This window comes from Heteronotia binoei, chromosome 3, assembly GCF_032191835.1.
Source record: "Heteronotia binoei isolate CCM8104 ecotype False Entrance Well chromosome 3, APGP_CSIRO_Hbin_v1, whole genome shotgun sequence".
Classification (NCBI taxonomy): Eukaryota; Metazoa; Chordata; class Lepidosauria; order Squamata; family Gekkonidae; genus Heteronotia; species Heteronotia binoei.
The window spans coordinates 101,162,653-101,185,741 of record NC_083225.1 but is presented as its reverse complement, the minus strand read 5'-3'; positions in this window follow the sequence as shown (position 1 = coordinate 101,185,741).

Genomic DNA, 23,089 nt, shown 5'->3' with positions numbered 1-23,089 from the left:
ACGTCGAGAGCTTCATAGAATTCTTCCACAAGTATTCCCAAGTTTCCATCTGTATTTCTTTATTTACATTAATTGCCCATTTAATCATTTGAGATTTCACTAATTCATCCTCCGTAGACCATTTCAGAAGTAATTTATATATTTTTGAAATTAATTTTTCATTATCTCCAAGCAGAACTTTTTCCATTTCTGTTTGTTCTTTTCTTATTCCTTCAGTTTTGATATTTTTATCCACCAAGCTCTTTATTTGTTGCATTTGGAACCAATCATATTTATTATTCAACTCTTCATCAGTTTTCAGTTCTATTTTGCCACTTTGTATTTTTAATAATTGATTATTTCACAACCGCTTTTCTTCACCTATCTCAGCCATTATTTTTATTCCTTCAGCTGGCACTATTCATAACCGTCTTCTCTCATCTCCATATTTCTTATATTTCATCCATGTATTTAGCAAATTATTTCTATAATGGTGAGAGAAAAAACCGTCCATCTTCTTTTTTCTATAATACAAATATGCGTGCCAGCCAAATTTATTTCCGTGACCTTCCAGCACTAAGAGTTTTTTGTTTAACAACGTTATCCATTCTTTTATCCACACTAAACAAACTGCTTCCTGATATAATTTTAAATTTGGTAGTTGAAAGCCACCTCTCTCTTTTGCATCTGTCAAAATTTTCATTTTAAACCTTGGTTTCTTCCCAGCCCACACAAATTCTGAAATTTTCCTTCACCATTTATCAAATTGTTTACTATCTTTCACAATGGAAATAGTTTGAAACAAATACATTATTCTTAGTAGAATATTCATTTTAATTGCAGCTATTCTACCCAGCAGATTACTATCTTTCATTCTGGAACTTTTTACAGCTTAATGAAGTAAATTTAAAAGGTGGGAAAGGAAAATCTAGAAAGTCCGGAAGAAGAGGGGAGGAAGAGATGAAATTTGGACTTTATAAATATAAGGGACAGTGTTAAAAAGAGCTAAAAAGGTGAAAGGAATGTATTGTTTAGTCTACTTGCGGTTTTGAAAAAAGAGCAACAATTGTCACATCGTCACAGACCTGCAGTACATTCAAGCAAGACAGGAAGTACGTCAAGTATCATGAGATCTCCTTACCAGTGTGAATGAGACTTTGTGGCAACAAAAGCAGGAAGTAGCGGAAGGAAAACCTACTCTAGGAATATATACCATTGAGAAACATCGGCAGCCATTGCTGGGAGGTCAAAATAAAAACAATGTTTTTAAAGAATTTGGGACATTAAAAATTGTTGGAGTTAACTGAGAAGAGGGTAAAAAGATAAATACTATTGATCATATTATTTGTGTGGACTTTGAACGTTTTTAAAAGGGGGAAAAAATTGAAGGGAGCAGTAAAAAGTTGCGGACGCCATTTTGGAAGATTTAAAAAAAATTAAAAATAAATATCTTGATTTTGGGAGCTCCGAGGACAGCGAAATTGGGCTTGTTGTAAAGGGCAAGTCCTACTCTTTTGAATCTGATAATTGAATTTGATATTGGTGAGGTCCAAATTTTTGCTGTTTTTAAATGTATGAACACAAGCAGCCCTGTACAAGGGCTACTTCATTAGAAAAAATGCAGGACCAACTAGAGGCAATAGAAGCCAGAATGATTAAAGGGGTGAGAGAGATGATAGATGAATTGGAAAAAGAAATTATTGCAGAGATTAGAAAAGACATGGAAGATCTCAGAAAGGAAACTGAGGAAACCTCTAAGAAAGTGCAGCAGGTAGAAGGCAGAATAAATGTATATGATTCCACCTTGTTGAAAATGCAAGAAAAAGTGACAATCCATGACTGCAAATTGATGGAGACTCAGATACGTCTGAGAGGAGTACCTGAAAAGGAGGATTGTGATTTAAAGGAATTTATAATAAAAATAATTGCAGAATTTTTAGAGGAAAACCCTGAAGAGACTAAAAACATGTATAACTATATGTATAGAGTGAACTCACTTTATGCCAAGAAAAATAACTTACCAAGAGATGTTGTCATAAGATTTATGACAAATGAAATGGTAGGAAGAATCATGAATAAAAATTTTGAAAAGACACTGATAGTGGGAGGCAGTTGAGTGAGAATCATGAAGGAGTTGCCAAGGCAAGTGATAAATGATAGAAGAATATATAAAAAGTTGACAGAAAAATTGAGAGACAATGGAATGAAGTTTAGATGGATAAACCTGAAGGTTTGAGTTTTGAACTCCAGGGTAAAAGAATCACAATTACAAATGCACAGGATATGCATAGATTTTTTTGAAGAAAATAAAGAATTTGCACCATGATGGATTACAGATTACTGTCTTGGAATGTTAATGGACTAAATTCACCACAAAAAAGGGCAACGTTTCATTGGATTAAGAACCAAATTGTAATATAATTTGTTTGCAAGAAGTGCATATTGAACAAAAGGATTATAAATTTTTATGGAACAAACAATTGGGAGTGGAATTTTTTTCATTGGCTGAACAGAAGAAAAGGGGAGTGGTTTTTTATATTAAACAAGAATCGGAGCCAAAATTAGTGTTTAAAGATAAAGATGGAAGATTTGTAGCAGCAGAGATAAATGGGAAAAAAGTTGTTATTGGGATTGTATGCACCTAATGGCGCAAAGGATGTTTTTTTAAAGACATTATACAACAGCTTGATGAACTGACTTATGACCAAGTTTTGTTAATGGGAGATTTTAATGGAACAGTTAAGAACTAATTGGACAGGTCTGGAGGGAAAAAAAAATAACAGCAAAGAAGAAAAATTGCCAAAGTCTTTTTTTGAATTGGTCAAACAAGAAAATTTGGAACATATATGGAGGAAATTTAACCCTGAAGTTCGGGACTATACTTTTTATTCAGCAAGACACAAAACTTTTTCCAGAATTGACATGTTGTGGGGCACGAAAGATTTAGGTCTTATAACAAGGAAAATAGAGATTTTACCCAAAATTGGGGCTGATCATAACCCAATCATGTGGATTACAAAATTGTCCAAGAAGTTGAGAAGATGCAGATTGAATGAAGATTTGCTACAGAATAAAGAAATAGTGACATATCTAGGAAATGAAACAAAAGCTTTCTTTCAAATAAATGACAAAGAGGATATAGAATTTCAGACTGTCTGGGATGCCTATATAGCAGTAATGAGAGGAATATTGATTACTTTGAATAATAAAGATAAGAGAGCAAAAGAAAAACAGTTGTTGGACATTCAAAATGAAATAAAGAAAAAAGAAGGGGAGTTGAGAAAAAGGCCAGGGAAAAAGAAACTTATAAGGGAAATTACAATATTACAAACACAAATGAGACATTTGTTAAATAAAGAATTGGAATGGAATTTGAAAAGACTGCAGCAGAAATCTTTTGAGGGAGCAAATAAACCTGGAAAGTATTTGGCTTGGCAAATGAAGAAAAAGAGACAAAATAAAATTATTAATAAAATTGTGGTAGATGGAAGAGAAGTGGTTACCCAAGAGGGAATAAAAAGAGAATTTTTTAAGTACTATGCCAAGTTGTTTAAAGGTGTTAAAATAAATAAAGAAAAGATGGATGAGTATTTACAAAAGATAAAAATAGAACCCTTAACTGAAAATATGCGAAAAGTTTTGAATAATCCAATTGAAAAAATAGAAGTTGAAGCAGCAATTAATGCAATGAAAAATGGAAAAGCACCTGGGACAGATGGATATACAGCTAAATATTTTAAAACCTTTAAAGATGAGTTAACACCAAAATTGCAGAAGTTGATGAACATGATAAGAACAAAAGGGAAAATACCAAACACATGGAAGGAAGCTGTTATTTCGTGATACCTAAGGAAGATAGAGATGTCACAAATGTAAAAAATTATAGACCAATTTCTCTATTAAATAATGACTATAAAATATATACAAGAATCTTGGCAGAACGGCTTAAACAACATTTGATAAATTTTATAAAGGAAGATCAAACGGGGTTTCTTCCCAAAAGGCAAATAAGAGGCCATATCAGAACTGTTGTAAATATTGTAGAATATTATTAAAGACATCCAGAAAATGAAGTAGCATTATTCTTTACGGATGCAGAGAAAGCATTTGACAATTTAAATTGGGACTTTATGTTTGCAGTAATGGAGAAAATGGAACTGGGAGAAAGCTTTATAAGAATGATAAAAGCAATATACACTGAACAACGTGCAAGGCTATGTATCAATGCAGATCTTACAGAATATATGATTATCAGCAAAGGTACAAGACAAGGTTGTCCACTTTCCCCATTGTTGTTTATAACGACTCTTGGATATTACTGATGCAGATTCAAGAAGAAAAAGAAATAGAAAGATTAAAAATAAAAGGATTTACTTACAAATACAGAGCATTTGCAGATGATATAATGTTTATAAATGAAAACCCCATACAAGTTACACCTTTGTTGTTAGCCAAAATACAAGAATATGGGGAGTTGGCGTGCCTTTGTATTAATAAAGAAAAATCAAAACTTCTATGTAAAAATATGCAAATAAATAAGCAACAAGAATTGCAGAGACTAACGGGCTGTGAAGTCACCTCCAAGGTAAAATATTTAGGTGTGGAGATAACAATGAAGAATATTGATCTGTTTAAAAATAATTATGAGAAGCTATGGCGTAAAATGGATGAAGATATGTTAAAATGGAATAAACTTAAGAGCCCCAAGCGTTTTAGCCTTTCTTCATAGGGAAAGTGTTCCAATCCTTTAATCATTCTAGTTGCCCTTTTCTGCACTTTTCCCAATGCTATATCTTTTTTGAGGTGCAGTGACCAGAATTGTACACAATATTCCAAATGAGGCCACATCATCGATTTATACAGGGGCACTGCGATACTGGCTGATTTGTTTTCAATTCCCATCCTAATAATTCCCAGCATGGTGTTGGCCTTTTTTATTGCACACTGTCTCGACATTTTCAGAGAGTTATCTACTATGACCCCAAGATCTCTCTCGTGGTCAGCAGGGCTGGTGTTAGGCTTTTTGGCGCCCTAAGCAAGACTCGTACTAGTCCCCACCCACCAATTTTAAAAAACAGGGGAAATGTAAGAAAAATGGAGAACACCAAACTTGAAACCTTTCACATTTTTAATTTACCATTTTTTAAATTTAAATTTACCATTTTTAATTTTATTTATTTTTTAAATTGTGAGAGTAAGTAATATGATATCATCAGTCTTTGATTTTATTTCTCAAGTAGAAAATAGTTGTAGTACACAAATAACTTCAAATAATCCTGTGCAGTGTGATATATTTCAAGCTGAAGATTGGCAGGGTGAGGGAGGGTGGTGCCCTAGGCGGCTGCCTACCTCGCCTACTCCTATGCACCGGCCATGTTGGTCAGGCTCGGTCAGTTCACACCCCATCTGCTTGTATTTATAGTTAGGATTTTTGGTCCCAATGTGCATTACTTTGCACTCATTTGTCACGTTGATGCCCACTCACCCAGCCTTGACAGATCCTTTTGGAGTGCTTCACAATCCTCTCTGATTTTCACCACCATGAACAATTTCGTGTCATCTGCAAACTTAGCCACTTCACTGCTAACTCCCAACTCCAAATCATTAATGAACAAAGCATTGGACCCAGTATTGATCCCTGTGGTACCCCACTGCTTACCACCTTCCACTGTGAAAATTGCCCACTCACACTCTGTTTCCTATTAATTAGCCAGTTTTTGATCCACAAGAGGACTTATCCTTTTACCCCATGACTCTTGAGCTTACTAAGGAGCCTTTGATGAGGAACTTTATCAAAATCTTTCTGGAAGTCAAGGTAAACAACATCTATTGTGTCCCCTTTGTCCACATGTTTGTTTACCTCCTCAAAGAACTCTAACAGGTTAGTGAGACACTAACCCTTCCGGAACCCATGCTGAGTCTTCCTCAATAACTTTTGTTCATCAATATGCCTACTAGTTCTCTCTTTAATAATGGTTTCCACCAGCTTTCCTGATATTGAAGTCAGACTGACTGGCCTGTAATTTCCTGGATCTCCTCTGAAACCCTTTTAAAAGAAATTTTCTTTTAAATTAAATTTTCCTTTCTTCCCCACATTTCTTTATTTGTCCCCTTCTCCCATCCCCTTTCTTTCTCTCTTTCGCACATGCCGGGGTGCATGAAGGGAGGGAGGGAGGGGTGGCAGGGGTGGGGAGTCAGCTACCACCAGTTCAATTTGCACTTGATTATTTCAGATGGTGTGGCCCAATATGCTAATGAGTGTGTGACCTAATATGCTAATATTAGGGGATGTGGTCTAATATACTAATGAGTTCCTGCTGGGCTTTTTCTACAAAAAATGCCCTGGACCTAGGCATTTGCCTAGGTTGGCAGGTCAGGGGTTTGTGTCTGTGTGTGTGTGTGCCAAATTAGGCTCTCTCCACATGACTTCAAATAGAAAAACAATTATTTACATTAATTTTGCTGGCGTGAATCATTCTCCCTTGACAGAGAACTGTTTTTTAAGTTGATAATTTCATATGGCCCACAAATGATGTTATACATATCCAAATTCCCGTTGGCAGAAAAAAGGTTCCCCACCCCTGCCTTAATGGATAGTATTTGTGCCCCCTGCATTAAGGATACAGGGTAACAGTATTTGCACAAATGGGCCCTTTTGATGCCCAAATGCATGTAAAGGAAAGGAAAGGTCTCCTGTGCAAGCACCAGTCGTTTCTGACTCTTGGGTGATGTTGCTTTCACAACGTTTTCATGGCAGACTTTTTACAGAGTGGTTTGCCATTGCTTTCCCCAGTCAGCTACACTTTCCCCCCAGCAAGCTGGGTACTCATGCAAATGCATATAAACCTCTACCTAAAGAACGGGAACCTTTACGTAAAGAAGGGGTATGCAGGCTCTTTTGCTGGTAAATATTCAGCACTCTAATTCAACGGCTGATATACTGGCCAAACAACCACGTGCAGTGTATTCCCTTGCAGTTGCCATGAGTAGATGGAACTGTTCATTTATTTATTTATTTGCTTCAATCCACAAGTTGGTTCTCTCTAATTGATGGAGAATATTGTCCACACACCAACACACTATACTCTGACAAGTGTGCCCCATGCAGGCATCAGCAACACAATATTGCTCTCCTGATAACTTGAGAAATATATATGCAAGAGAGCACTGAGGTGACGGAAACTTAGTCATACTCAGCAACTTTCTAATGAACACTTAGGAGCCAACTCTTGCAATGGCTACCCGTTACTCACAACTATTTCCATGTTCATTTTGTCTTCATGGGCAATCAGGAGGTTATTCAATATCTACAAAGGCAAGAGATATTCCCTATCTCCACCCCGTGCCCAGCTCACCAGTAGACCCCAAAGGTAGACTTTGCCTAAATATACGTAGGCTCTCAGCATGCACTGTGAAGGTCAATAGGGAGCACACAGTGAATGCATTTCTATCTCATTAGGATGGGACTCAAACTTCCTTCTGTTTCCCATGGTAAATGTTCTGCCTACTGGGCTACTAGACAGTTCACAGGGATGTTCCTATGAGCTTGCTGTGGAGCATCCATTCTTTCTTATCCTTCATTCTGTAGAGCATTCATTCTTTCTTATCTTATCCTTGAAAAAACCTTATTCCTCACACACACTGTTATGTATGTGAACTCAAGGGAAGACTTTGGGTGTGCCTGCTGAGCTCATTGGAGCCATACAGACTGAGCTTGGGGACTTGGGAACAAAGGGCTGCAGGATCCAAATCTCTGCAGCCCTAGCCAATCACAAGCCCCCACTTGTTTGAATGACCCAATGATGTGCTTGCATGGGAGCCCAGAGATGTATATAAGCTGGGCCGGTAGCCCCCATTCCCAGTCTTCCAATGTAGCCTTATACTTTGCCATGCCTATTAAAGAGCTTAACACTATACTGACGACTCCTCCATGCATAGAACTCACTATATTATAGTGGCAATGAGGATGGGATCCGGATGAGCAAGGCCCAGGACCAACCGGCATTGCCAAGCGTGCAGAACTCCAGTATTACCACGCAACAGGCACCACCACCTGGCCCGAACATGTACACCATGTCTGGATCACAAAACTCCATTCTGGGGTTTGACATAGCACAGCCTGAGAAGCCTGGGTCAAAAGACTCAAGTACCACCTCATGGTGCAACAAATCAAGGATGACAAACCAGAAATCAAAAAGGCTATCCTGCTGAGCAACTGTGGGATCCCAACCCTACAGCTTGTGGAGGGCCTGGTCCCGCCAGGAACGCTCGAAGCATCCTCCTTTGATGAGATCATCAAGGCGGTGACCGGCCATTTCGTCCTGAATCCAACCTGCCTCACCCGGCAGCTACAGTTCTTCGACAGATTCCAGGAACCGAATGAGACAGCAGCAACCTTCCTAGCCCGCCTGTGCAACATGGGAAGGAAGGCTGACTACAGGACACAACTTGAAGATGCCCTGCTCGTGAAGTTCACTCATGGCCTCTGGGACATGAAGGCATGTCAGAAAATCACTGCGGAAGAAGATCCTACCCAGGTGAAGGCCCTACAGATAGCTGCCACCGCCAAGGATGCGAGTAAGGAGAAGGCCCATCGCCTGGGTACCAACGCTCACCAGCTGCAACCAGCCACAGAGTCAGAAGACTCTGATGGGGATGATGCCCTTAAGCTGCATCAGGTGGTTCGACAAAAGCCACGGGCATGGGCAACAGAAACGTCCACCCCCAAGACCTGCGTCAGCTGTGGGGAACCGCATGAGCGACGCACCTGCCGGTTCCAGATACAATGGTGTCAGAACTTGTATCTTTACTGCTGGTTCCCTATAATGTGACCAATGCTGTATTGTACTTTTACTGTGGCTTAGAGCTGCTTTGTTACTGAACCAAACCGACTCCATGTTGTAACCCTTGCTTGACCCAAAGTGCTTGAATAGTAATTAACCTTGCCCCACTGGTATCCAAAATATTTGGGGCTGTAGAATGAGTTATGTTATGTCTCTGCACATTCTCACACTGGGACCCTTTGAAGCCGAACAGCATGGCCTTCGGAGTAGGGAGGCATCCTCTCTACTGATAGTGATGGTGAGAAGACAGATGTGCCTGTAACGGTGTGAATTGTGGCTTTGTGAGATGTTTGCTTTACGTGTATAAAATTGAGCTGGTGCTGGCTCTCGCCATCACTGTTATCTTGCCTCTTCCAGTGCTTAGTTCTCTCTAATAAAATCCTAACTTTGTAACCAAGTATGGGATCCGTTTGAAGTTCTTAAGTTCTGACATTATAACAGTGATCCCATTGTTTCGTGGCTTATCTGTACTGGAGGCTTGGCCTGATGGCGGCAAAAGTGCCAGACGACGGAGAGCCCACCACCCCAACGGAGGACCCGCCGCTCGACCCAAAAGTGACGGGGGTTCGGCGCAAAATTAAGGTCCCAGCGCCTTTCTCGGTCAACGCGTTCCCCGCCCCGCGAACCTGGAGCCCGCGGAAGTCCACGGCAGCAATCGACGCCGCGGAGCAACGGTACAGAAGCATGTTGGGCGAAGGGGGAGCCGGAGACGGCGACGACGACCAGGCAGAGGGCCCGGAGCCCCGAGGGGGAGACGACCAGATCCGGACCCTCCGCAACGACTTATTCGACTGGGTGCGGGAGATCCACGACGACGTGCATCGGTCCCGCGTGACGATGGCCGAGGAGTTGCAGCAGAACCTGGGCGCGATTTACGATCAGCTCCGCACTTTGCAAACGGCGGTCCTGGGGGTCCCGGTTGGAGGGCTACCACTGGGGCAACCGCCCGTAGCCCCGCCGGCTCCACCGGCCCCAGCCCCGCAGGCTCCGGCCGCCCCGGCCCCGCCGGCTCTGGCCGCCCCGGCGCTGCTGGCTCCGCCTGCCCCGGCGCCACCAGCTCCGCTGGCCCCGGCCCCGCCGGCCCCGGCTGCTCCGGCGCCACCGGCTCTGCCCGTTCCGGGGCCCCCGGCGCCACCCGCCCCGATCCTGCCGGCCCTACCGGGCCCAGCGCCACCGCCGGTGGTGCCTCGAGCCCCGGGGGGGGTCGAGGGTCGAGGAAGAGAGTTGAAGATTACTTTCGATGGGAATCCCGAGGACGTGGAGTACTTTACGATACAGTGCGACACGTTCTTCACCCACTGGGGTGCAGATTACCCGACCGAAGCCAGCCGAGTGTACCACATCGCGTCCCGACTGAGAGGCTCGGCCCGCAAGTGGTACGTGGGGCTCTTCATGGGGAGAAAGCCCGAATTAGCTACCGTGGCGGGGTTCCTGCACGCGATGCTCCGCCAGTATGGCGATCCTCTACGGGAGGAGAAGGCTGTCGCCGCCCTTCAGCGCATACAGCAAGGCAACCGCTCCACTCGCGAGTATGCCACCGAGTTCCTGGGGTACTGCGCAGCAGCGAGGGGATGGAACGAGGTCATGAAATATACCGCGTTCATCAATGGTCTGAACCCGAACATCCTCGACCGCTGCTACAGTCAAGGGAGGCCCGACACGTTGGTCGGATGGATCCAACTGGCCGGAGAAGTGGAGACCAACCTCCAACACGTGGGGATGCGGCGACAGCAGCTGGCGAAGAAGGGGGCCAAACACACCCCGACTAAATCCGAAGGGCGGAAGACCCCGGCGACCTTAACCCCGTCTCCCGCCCGCAAGTGCTTCAAATGCGGAGACCCAGATCATCTCGCCGCCAACTGCCCAGTGAAAGCGGGGTCCACCCCACCCACGGCGAAGCCAACCACCCCGGGGCCGAAAAAGAAAAAGAGCAGCCGCTCGAAGGAGCCCAGTCGGGGCTCCGTCGCCACTTCCTTGGCGACTGACGAGGATTTTACCACCGACCTGGCGACAGTGGAAGAATCGACCGAGGAGTCGGACGACACCGAGTCGGCGGGAAACGACAGCGACCTGCTTTAATGGGTGCCGCAAAGCAGGTCCAACAACAGCCGGCACTCCTCACGGTGAGAGCCACGGGGGGTTTACTATTTATGGCCGTTACCCTCCTTAACCCTAACCTGAAGAGATTCATGCACGCCCGAGCGCTGATCGACTCAGGGTGTAACAGGGACCTGATCACCCCCCGCCTAGTTGAGGCGTTGGGATTAGCCACCTCGCCCCTGCCACAACCGATGCAGTTCCAGCAGATGGACGGGGGTCCCATGAGGGGGGAGCCATGTACTTTAGAGACTCAGGCGGTCCCGGTAGGAACCGAGGAGCATTGGGGGATTGAGACTTTCGTAATTGCCCCCTCTTGCTCTTTCGACGTGGTGGTAGGCTCGGCTTGGCTCACCCGCCACCAACCAGACATAAGGTGGGAGGAACAAATCGTCCGGTTCCCGGATTGGAGGTGTGAGCACCACCACTGGCGCCCCGAATGGGGGCCGCACGCTCCCCCCCAAAACATGCGGGCTTGCCTCACACTCGAGGAAGTCGCCTCAATCCCCAAGGAGTACCGGGATCTAAGGCTAGCGTTTAGCGAGAAAGAAGCAGACGAGCTACCGCCCCACCGCCCTACGGACTGTGCCATTGAGCTGATCCCAGGGCAGCAGCTTCCCAAGGCGAAACTGTACTCCATGGGTTGGGCGGAGAAAGCTGAACTCCGAAAGTTTTTGGACAAGAATCTTAAGCGCGGCTTCATACGACCGGCCACAGCCCCCCATGCCGCCCCCGTCCTCTTCCGAAAGAAAAAGGACGGGTCTCTTAGACTTTGCACAGATTTTCGTGCGATAAACGGGATTTCCATGTCCAACGCCTACCCGATCCCGTTGATAAAGGATTTGTTGAACACCGTAGCAAAGGGGAAAGTATTTACCAAGCTTGATCTCCGAGACGCGTACTTCCGCGTCCGCATCAAGGAGGGGGATGAGTGGAAGACAGCCTTCAACACCCCTCTGGGACAGTTTGAGTACCTAGTTATGCCCTTCGGACTGCAAGGGGCCCCTGGTGTATTCATGAACTTTATCAATGAAGTGCTACGGGACTTCCTTTTTAAGGGGGTGGTGGTGTACCTTGATGACATCATTATCTATTCACAAGATCTAAAGTCTCATGTGCCCCTGGTCAGAAAAGTGTTAAGCACCCTTTGCAAACACAAACTGTATGCCAAATTGTCGAAATGCGAGTTTCACAAGACCGAACTGGACTACTTGGGTTTCCGGGTGTCGGGGGAGGGATTGTCTATGGACCCCGCAAAGGTCCAAGCGGTACTAGACTGGGAGCCCCCTCGAACCCGCAAACAATTACAAAGTTTTATCGGGTTCGCTAACTTTTACCGCGACTTCATTAAGGGGTTCGCTACAGTCATGCTCCCCCTCACGGAACTCCTCAAAACCAAAGGGAAGGGTGACGAGGCGAAAAAGCCAGGCGCGCGCCTAACGTGGACGCCTGACTGCCAAAAAGCTTTCACTGAACTGAAACGCCTCTTCACATCCGAACCCGTGTTGGCTCATCCCGATGAACTGAAACCCTTCGTGGTCCAATGCGACGCCTCCGACGCCGCAGTGGGAGCCATATTAATGCAGAGAGGGGGAAATGGGGTGCTCCGACCATGTGCCTATATCTCAAGGAAATTTTCCAATGAACAGAGAAATTGGTCGGTCTGGGACAAGGAGGCGTTTGCAGTCATGTTTGCCCTAAAAACCTGGCGCTCCTGGCTTGAGGGAGCGAGAGTCCCCTTTGAAATCTGGACCGATCATAAAAACCTTGAAGCCCTCACCGGGCGCCGCAAAATGACTGCAAAACAAATCCGGTGGGCAGGCTTCTTTGCTAAATTTGACTTTGTGCTGAAACACATCCCAGGCTCAAAGAACTTTTTAGCAGACGCCCTCTCTCGCATGCCACAACACGACAGTCTCCGGGAGGAGGTAGTGGACTCACTAATTTCCCCCTCAGCCATCTCGGGGGGGGGTCACTACCCGCTCCGGCAAACAGACCAGCCCTCCGGATTCAGACCTGCTGCCTCGATTCCTCTCAGAATATAACCAGGAGGCTGACCGCCCACCTAATTTGGTTAAAGCCGAAAACGGGCTCTGGCTGCACAATGAAAAAATCTATGTGCCCACTCCCCTCAGAAAAGAAGTCTTGGAACGCTGCCACTCGAGTCGCCTGGCCGGCCACTTTGGCTATGTCAAAACCCTCAACTTGCTCACCCGCCAGTTCTGGTGGCCAAAAATTAAAAAAGATGTGTCGGAATTTGTTCTTTCATGTCCCACCTGCCTCATGGCAAAACGAAGGGGGGGTAAACCCCCGGGCCACCTGGTTCCCCTCCCTACAGCCACCCGGCCTTGGTCGGTAGTCTCCATGGACTTCATTGTCGAACTCCCACCTTCACAGGGCAAAACAGTCATCCTGGTCGTAGTCGACACATTTTCAAAGCAAGCCCACTTCATCCCGTGCAAAAAGCTACCCACGGCCAAAAAACTCGCCCAGCTCTTTTTCACCCACATTGTACGCCTACACTCATTCCCAGACAAGGTCATTAGCGACCGCGGGACGCAGTTCGTTGCCAACTTCTGGCGGGAGTTCTGCAAACTTGCTGGCATCGAGCAAGGACTAAGCTCTGCCTACCACCCCCAGTCGGACGGACAGACGGAGAGGGTTAATGGTCTTCTGGAACAGTACCTCCGCTGCTTCATTAATTTCCAACAGTCCAACTGGGTGGATCTCCTCCCTTTTGCAGAATATGGCTACAACAATAGCCTCCATAGCTCGACCAAAACCTCCCCTTTTCAAATTATCAATGGTTACGAGGGCAAGCCGTTTCCCACACTCGCCCTCCCTGCCAGCCCGTCCGAACCCACATCCTGCCAACAATGGTGGGAGGGCCTCCGTGAAGGCTGGAAGGGTATTCAGGAAAACCTGGAGGAAGCGAAAAAAGCCTACAAAAAGCAGTTTGACAAAAAACACTCCCCAGAGTGGGACCTAAAGGTGGGGGATACAGTTTTCCTGTCGACAAAAAACCTTCCCCTTCCCCAGTCCTGCCGTAAACTCGCACTGAAATTTCTTGGGCCTTTCAAAATAAAAAGGGTAATAAACAAAGTAACGGTGGAACTCGAACTACCCAAATCTCTAAGTAAGATCCATCCTGTTTTTCATTGCAGCTTGCTTCGGAAAGACCCTGGTGCTACGTCCTTCCATCCCAGGGCCCCACCGCCCCCTCCGACGACAGTGAGGGGTCAGAGTCACCATGAAGTCCAGGAGATCCTGGACTCCAAAGTCAAACGGGGGAAACTGTATTATTTGATCAGGTGGAAACACTTCCCCCCGAGCTGTGACGAGTGGGTCGAATCTCAGAACGTAGCCGCTCCGCAACTGCTGAAAAAGTTTCACCTACTGTACCCGCACAAGCCCAAGGTTGGCCCCGCGGGAGGGGGCGCTTAGGGGGGGCAGTATGTCAGAACTTGTATCTTTACTGCTGGTTCCCTATAATGTGACCAATGCTGTATTGTACTTTTACTGTGGCTTAGAGCTGCTTTGTTACTGAACCAAACCGACTCCATGTTGTAACCCTTGCTTGACCCAAAGTGCTTGAATAGTAATTAACCTTGCCCCACTGGTATCCAAAATATTTGGGGCTGTAGAATGAGTTATGTTATGTCTCTGCACATTCTCACACTGGGACCCTTTGAAGCCGAACAGCATGGCCTTCGGAGTAGGGAGGCATCCTCTCTACTGATAGTGATGGTGAGAAGACAGATGTGCCTGTAACGGTGTGAATTGTGGCTTTGTGAGATGTTTGCTTTACGTGTATAAAATTGAGCTGGTGCTGGCTCTCGCCATCACTGTTATCTTGCCTCTTCCAGTGCTTAGTTCTCTCTAATAAAATCCTAACTTTGTAACCAAGTATGGGATCCGTTTGAAGTTCTTAAGTTCTGACAAATGGTCAGAGGGTCAAAAAGTAAATTATGGAAATGGTCTATCCAGACCTCGGGAGGAATGGAATGTTTAGAACAGTGGCTCTTCACATCAGAAGCACCAGTAACTAATGACCGGAAAAGCTTACTGTTAAAGGCAGTAGAGGCACTAATAAGTAAATCCCAGTTCTTAATAATTGTCTTTTCTTATAGCCACTGTATCTTTAAGCTTATTTTTCAGTTCGAAGTAGCTCAGGGAGATATTGGCAGTGAGGCTGTTACGATAAGTGTGATATACTGCACGCAGTTGGCGTTTCAGTTATTGGCATTCCTTATCATACCATGGGTCTGTCTTCTGACAGACATGGGTCTGTCTTCTGGATTTAGCAGTCAATTGCTGTTTATAAAAGTTAATTATAGAAGAAGTTATATTGCTATAAATTTGAAGGGCCTCAGAAGGGTCTGCAGCTTCGGCCAGTTGCTGATTTAATTCCATTAATTTATTTGTTTGGAGCGACAGGTTAATGCTTTCTCCAACTGTCTCTGTCCATCTGACTCTTGGAGGGGCAGGCATATCAACAGGACCCAGAGATGAATGGCTAACAGCCTCAAATTTTAGTAAGTTAATCAATGGAAAATGGTCACTGTCCAAGCTCTCACCCACTAAAAAGTCCACAATAAATTTTCTCAGATTGGGAGAAACAATAACATAATCGACAACACTACTGCCTAATCTGGAACTAAATGTGTACTCCCCCAGCAAGTCATGTTGCATAGACCCATTTAATATAGATCTATTAGAGGGGATACAAAAATTTGCCAGAAATACTCCTGCTGCATTAACATGGGGGTCCTTAGAGTTCTTTGAAAAAATCAGGAATTCGGGGAGGGAGTCATGCAGGTCAAGACCCAAGGATTTACATAATGTGTAATTATCACTACCTATTCTAGCATTAAAATCACTCATAATTATAAATTTGGCAGAGGGGTACTCCTGCTCCAGGTTCTCAATATATATGCTAAAACTGTTCCATTGTGCTGAAAGGTCTCCTCTGTTTAGACAAGGGGATAAATATACATTAACCATTATTAATGTTAGGGCTGATAGTTTAAGCAAAAGTGCCTGGGCCAGTGAAGAGCAAGGGGGCAGAAAGGTAGTTTCTGCTTTAATCTGCTAAGAAATTAAACAACACAGCCCTGCTCTATAGTGGCCCATTTGCTTAAGCTTAATTGCTGGCGTGGAATAGGACTTATAACCTTCAAATTGTATTTCACTCTGATCCCAAGTTTCCTGGCATGATATAATATCAAATTGTTTGAGGAAAGTCCAAAAATCTGTGCTAGCCACCTTTTTCTTCCAACCTGCAATATTCCAGGATAAAATCTTTAGGGCTGGTTCTTGGGCACCTTTGAATAGTCAGTTGGACTCTGATATCTTATCCAGAAATCTCCCCTGGTCAAGAAATACACTGCCATTTTTGGTGGAGTTTTTGACTGTCATTATTGGGAGAGGAGCCTCTGTGGGTAGATGTAATAAATCATCAGAATTGGAGATGATTTGGGGCTCTATTGAGGATAGTGAAGTATAATCAGTATCATGGGAGGATGGATAGTTTCCAACGTCACGACATGGGGACTTAACTTGTGCTTCCATACAGGGGACCAGTAGTCACTGTACAATTGTTATTCACTCCAATCTGAGAACTGTCCTGCAGGGCCGGGACGCAGTTCTGGTGCAGATTTGTTTGCATTGCCAACCCCTTAAGCAGCCCTCCATCTGGCTCCTGGTTAGAAAGGACTGCAGTAGGAATAGCACAGTCTGCCTCCATACTCTCATGCAGCGTAACATCTGCAAAACTAGCACGTCGGTTCTGCTCTGATCTGCACTTGAGCAACTGGGTTTTCAATAGCTCTAATCTGTCTATGATCCATTGCTGTTCTCTCTCGGGGAGTTCCACAAATGCATCTTGGATACCTGCTTCCTCTGGAGTCACATCTGATAGCAGATCTGATAAGTAAGGCACAGATTTATTGTTTGCAAAGACTTGGCAAACAGCAGAGTCTTTCTGGTTGACAAAGCTCATTGCTGCCCTTAAATCTTCTTAGGGCTCATGCGTGATCTGAACAAATCCCTTCTGATCTACCTGAATGGCCCCGTTAGTTCTAATGAGATTAATAATCTAATCAATCATTTGAAGGCAGGGAAGGCCCCAGGCCCAGATGGACTCCCACTAGAATTATTTACAAATAATTCTGACTGGTGGGCTTCCCCTCTGGTGACTCTTCACAGTGATCGATAAAACAGGGACCATGCCTGAATCATGGACAAATTTCATAGCTGTCCCAATTTATAAGAAGGGTGACCCACAGGAACCAGAGAATTATTGCCCAATTAGTCTGCTTGACATAGCAGGCAAATTATATGCGAGACACCTCTTCAGAAAACTCCATGGATGAAAGAGCAAAATTTCCCAAGTAGGGAACAGATCAGGTTTTGTCCTGGCAAGTCTACAATGGACCACTATATAATTCTTAACCATCTAATAGAGAAATACAGTGGTAGAGGGGGGAAAAGGCTGTTTGCGGCCTTCCTTGATTTAAAAGGAGCATTTGACTCTATTCCCAGGGATCTTCTTTCGAATAAATTGAACATCATGGGTCTGGATAAACGCCTACTTTTTCTTATTCATAAAATGTATTCCCTTAATAGCTATCAAGTGTGATATAACGACCTAGGTGTATTAACTATAAAGATCATTTCCAATTGGTGAGTCAAACAGGGCTGTATTTTAGCCCCCTATTTGTTTAATTTATTCCTGAATGATCTGGCCCCCTCTCTAAATGCTATTGATAGTCACTCCCTCAAACGTGGGCCATCCGTTATCCCTTTATTGCTCTACGACGACGATGCAGTTGTACTGTCACGTTCGCAGAAAGGCCTCAAGAGCCTTTTACTCACTTTTACTTCATACTGCGAGACAAATTTCCTGTCTATAAACTATGTAAAATCCAAAATTTTAGTTTTTTCAAAGTCCTGGAAACCACAAAGCTGGTGCCTCAAGGGAAATAATATTGAACAGGTGAAATCTTTCAAATACTTGGGGGTCTTTTTCCAATATAATCATAGCTGTACAGTACAACGCAAGCAAGCAGTCATCTCAGCAAGGTGTAGTTCATCTGCGGTGGTTAGCTTTTTTTACAAGAATGACAACCAATTTGTCCCAGCTGCCATTCGTGTATTTAATGCTAAAACAGTTTCTCGGTTGTTATATGGGATCCCCATTTGGGTTTGCGCCCTCAATTTCCAACTTGAGCAAATTCAGGCAGCATTTTTACGCCTTATTTTAGGGGTCCCCAACTGTGTCAGCTATGCTGCAATGTGCCTAGAGACTGGAACCCATTTGATTGAGTCCAGGGCATGGCTGCTAACTATAAAGTTTTGGCTACGCCTACACTTTAGGGCAGACCCTGCTAGTTATATCTATATGATGCTAGCGGATTCCTTCATTTCCACTTGGTATAGTCAGATCCAGAAGAAAATACATTCCATAGGTGTACCCTCGGACAACCTCTATATACTAAGTGAAATGCAAGCATTCACAGCTTCTTGTGAATGCCACCACAGCAGAGCCGCAAACGATCATTACACAATGGGGGGCTTTCAAAGAAATGCACTTACATTTCGAGGTCAGCATGGCCCCAGGGATCTTTCAGAACTTGATGGGCTCACTTCTTAAAGGTATTCCCGGGGTCCAGCCGTTCTTCGATGATGTGCTAATAGCAGCCGCCACAGAAGAGGAGTTTGCCGGCCACCTCCGGGTTGTGTTGCAGAGGTTCGATGGGGCAAGGTTGAAGGTGAAACGGGAGAAATGTGTGTTGGGGGTGCCCTCCATTGACTTCCTGGGGTATATGGTGGACACGAGCGGCATTCACTCGGCCCAGGATAAAATAAAGGCCATTTGTGATGTGCTGGCGCCTACCAACAAGGCGGAATTACAATCCTTCTTGGGAATCCTCCGTTTCTACCATGCCTTCCTCCCCCACAAGGCGGTGGTAGCAGAGCCCTTACACAGACTGTTGGGACAAATGGGCACCATGGGTTTGGGATCGCTGGCAAGCCGATGTTTTTCAGGCTGTGAAGGACATTTTAACTTCCAACAGCTTGCTGGTGCACTTCAACAAGCAGCTGCCTGTTATTTTAGTGTGTGATGCTTTGCCCTACGGGGTAAGCGCTGTTCTGGCCTATGTGCTATCAGATGGCTGCGAGGTCCTGGTAGCCTACAACTCTAGGACTCTACAGAAACTGGAGCAAAACTATGCTCAGATAGACAAAGAGGGCCTGGCCATCGTGGTGGGGGTTAAAAAATCCCACAATTTCTTGTATGGCCGGCCCTTCACCATCTTGACGGACCACAAGCCCCTACTAGGCCTGTTCACCCCTGACCTCCAAACACCCCAAATGCTTTCACTCTGGGTTTTGAGGTGGTCCATCTTCCTCGTGGGATACCAGTATGACCTCAAGTACTGCCTGGGAAAGGCGATGAGCCACGCCCTGAGCCGCCTGCTACTGCCCTCAATGGACCTGGATCCAGCCCCAGTGTTCCAGATCATGTCGCTAGAGTCCCTCCCACACCTCCCAGTGCACGCCAAGGACATTACCTGCTGCTCCTCTAAGGACAAACTCTATCCTGAGTTCTGGACTGGGTGCAGAGGGAGTGGCCGGAAGGCCGGGTAGGCTCGGAATTCTCGGTGTTTTTGTCCGGCAGGGTGCATAAAGGGTGTTTGTTGTGGGGAAGTAGGGTGGTGGTGCCCACGGTACTGCGACAGTGAGTCCTAACAGCCCTGCATGAGACCCACTCAGGAATTGTGCACATGAAGGCACTGGCCCGCAGCTATGTGTGATGGCCTGGGATAGACGAAGCAATTGAATCCTGGGTGGCCAGATGTCAGCCATGCCAGGAGACCCGACCAGCACAACATTTGGAGTCCACTCGCAACCCCTGGTCCCTCTTGCACCTTGTCTCTGCAGGGCCATTCCAAGGGCAGGTATTCTTCATTATTGTGGACTCCTACTCTAAGTGGATAGAGGTGGTTCCAGTAGCATCCACATTCACGCGGGCAGCACTAGGGGCCCTCTGCAGGGTTTTTGCCACTCATGGCCTCACGGATACATTGGTATTGGATAATGGGATGGCTTTCACCTCAGCCGAGTTCCAGGATTTCTGTGGCCGGAACGTAATAAAGCACATATGGTTGGCCCCATTTCATTCCGCCACCAACAGCCAAGCAGAGAGAATGGTGTAGGTTATGAAGGAAACATTCTGCCGCATCATACATGGGGAGTGGGAAGCCCGCTTAGCTGAGTGCCTCATAAGAACATAAGAGAAGCCATGTTGGATCAGGCCAATGGCCCATCCAGTCCAACACTCTGTGTCACACAGTGGCCAATATATGTGTGCGTGTGTATATATGTATATATGTGTGTGTGTGTGTGTGTGTATATATATATATATATATATATATATATATAGTATTTTTCGGACCATAAGGTGCTCCGGTCCATAGGACGCACCTTCCTCCTGGGGGGCGATCCGCTGCCTCCGCCTCCGATCCCGGCGCTTCCCCCGCACCTGCCAGCCTGGCTCCAGCTTCTTCCAGCAAGCACTGGGATTGCTCCACGCTTCCCCCACCGCAAACCCAGTGCTTCACGAGCGCTGGCTGCGGAGAGGGCAGCATGCTTCCTCTGTGCCTGTCTGCCTGGCTCCAGCTCTGATGCTTACAGCAAGCGCCAGAATCGCTCCCTCCGCCCTCCGATCCCAGCGCTTGCTGTAAGCATCAGAGCTGGAGCCAGGCAGACAGGCACGGAGGAAGCACGCTGCCCCCTCCACAGCCGGTGCTCGCGAAGCGCTGAGTTTGCGGAGGGGGCGGGTGCTTCCTCTGTGCCTGTCTGCCTGGCTCCAGCTCTGATGCTTAAAGCAAGCGCTGGGATCGGAGGGCAGAGGGAGAGATCCACAAGAGGACTTGTCCTTTTACTCCATGACTCTCGAGCTTACTAAGGAGCCTTTGATGAGGGACTTTATCAAAAGCTTTCTGGAAGTCAAGGTAAACAATATCTATTGGGCCCCATTTTTTCCACATGTTTGTTCACCCCCTTAAAGAACTGTAACAGGTTAGTGAGGCAAGATCTTCCCTTACAGAACCCATGCTGAGTATTCCTCAATAACTTGTGTTCATCAATGTGCCTACTCATTCTGTCCTTGATAATGCTTTCTACCAACTTTCCTGGTATTGAAGTCAGACTGACTGGCCTGTAATTTCTCAGATCTCCTCTGGAACCCTTTTTAAAGATGGGGGTGACATTTGCTACCTTCCAGTCCTCAGGAACGGAGGCAGATTTCAATGAAAGATTACATATTTTTGTCAGGAGATCCACAAGTTCAACTTTGAGTTCTTTCAGAACTCTTGGATGTATGCCATCCGGACCTGGTGACGTATTAGTTTTTAATTCGTCAATCAGTTGTAGGACCTCCTCTCTTGTCACCTCAATTTGACTCAGGTCTTTCAACACCCCTTCCAATTAGTGATTGTGGAACGGGCCTTCTGGACACCATTCCACCCCCAGCACCGTCACTGGCCGCAGCCCAGCCGAGCTTCTCATGGGTCAGCGGCTGACTACCCTGCTTGACCACATGCACCCAGACCGAGCTCCCGACCTACAAGAGGTGCCAGAAGCGGTCCGGGCATCCCAGGAGTTTGACACAGGGGACTTAGTGTTTGCTAAAAACTTCAGGGGTGGGCCAGCATGGATTCCAGCACGGGTCTCCAGAGCATTAGGTGCCGTCATGTATGAGGTTACATCCGAGGGGGGGGGGGGGTGTTCATGATGAGGTGGCACATTGACCAATTACGGGCATGCGAGTCGCCCGGAAGGGAGGGGGATGACAGCATCGCAAATCCGATGGCCACGTACGAGCCAGAGCAAGCAGGAAGACCAGCAGCAACACCCCTGAATGCACCCGAGATAGTGGAGCAGCCGGGACTACCACCAGAACAAGATACCGGGGGGAACTTGCCAGCCGAGATCCCTTTGGTGCCAAGCCCTCCACCCACGGTGTCGGAAGCTGCCGCCGCGTCCCCACCATGCCAGCGCTCAGGCAGTCGACACGAGAGTATCGCAAGCCCACTACCTAAAAGTCTGTCCACTAGGGGCTTGCAAACTAAGGATGGAGGGATGTTATGTATGTGGACTCAAGGGAAGACTTTGGGTGTGCCTGCCGGGCTCATTGGAGCCATATGGCTTGGGGACTTGGGAACAAAGGGCTGCAGGATCCACATCTCTGCAGCCCTAGACCAATGACAAGCCCCCACTGGTTTGAATGACCCAATGATGTGCTTGCACGGGAGCCCAGAGATATAAGTTGGGCCGGTAGGCCCCCATCCCCAGTCTTGCAATGTAGCATTATACTATCTCATACCTATTAAAGAGCTTGTTATCACTATACTAGTGACTCCTCCATGTATAGAACCCACTATATTATACATACCAATAAAACTGAGTCGCATGGAATATTGTGATTAGTGCCTGTGGGGGGGTGGGTATTGTTCCAACTAAGAAACTGTAACCCTTCTTCTGGAAAGTCACAGGCTATACATTCATGCCTCCTACCCAATGATCGATAGATCTGGCTGACTATTCTGATTGTAATGCCATTCCTTCCTTTTCTGTGTGACCCTGGCTACAAGGTGATTGTTTGCCAGCTGCCTGTGTTTCTTCTGCTAGAGAATTTGAGACCCTGATGGGGGGAACACTGTTGGCTGCAGGCATCAGGTACTGCACCTCTGATATTTATTTATTTATTTATTTATTTATTTATTTATTTGGGATTTGTATCCCGCCCTTCCCACAAGTGACTCAGGGCGGCTTCCAACAACTAATATGTACAGAAGAAGGCACTATGAACTCATTTTGAGTAGCATGCTTGTCCCTTGGGTATGGGAGACAACTTGGAATGAGGCCATAATGGCATTCCTGCCATTGCTCTGTGTTGACTGATGCTTATGTTAGCTGGCGGGGAGTTCAGATGGTTGAGTGATGTTGGTATTGCTGTGGAAGTGGCCGTACTTATTTGTATGATTGTATTCACACACAGTTGGATATTACACTTTTGCACTGTAACAGCCATTCACAACTGAATTGCCCAGATAGTTTTCTTTTCTCCTGCTGCTTCTATGGGCTTTTGATAATGCTGCTTA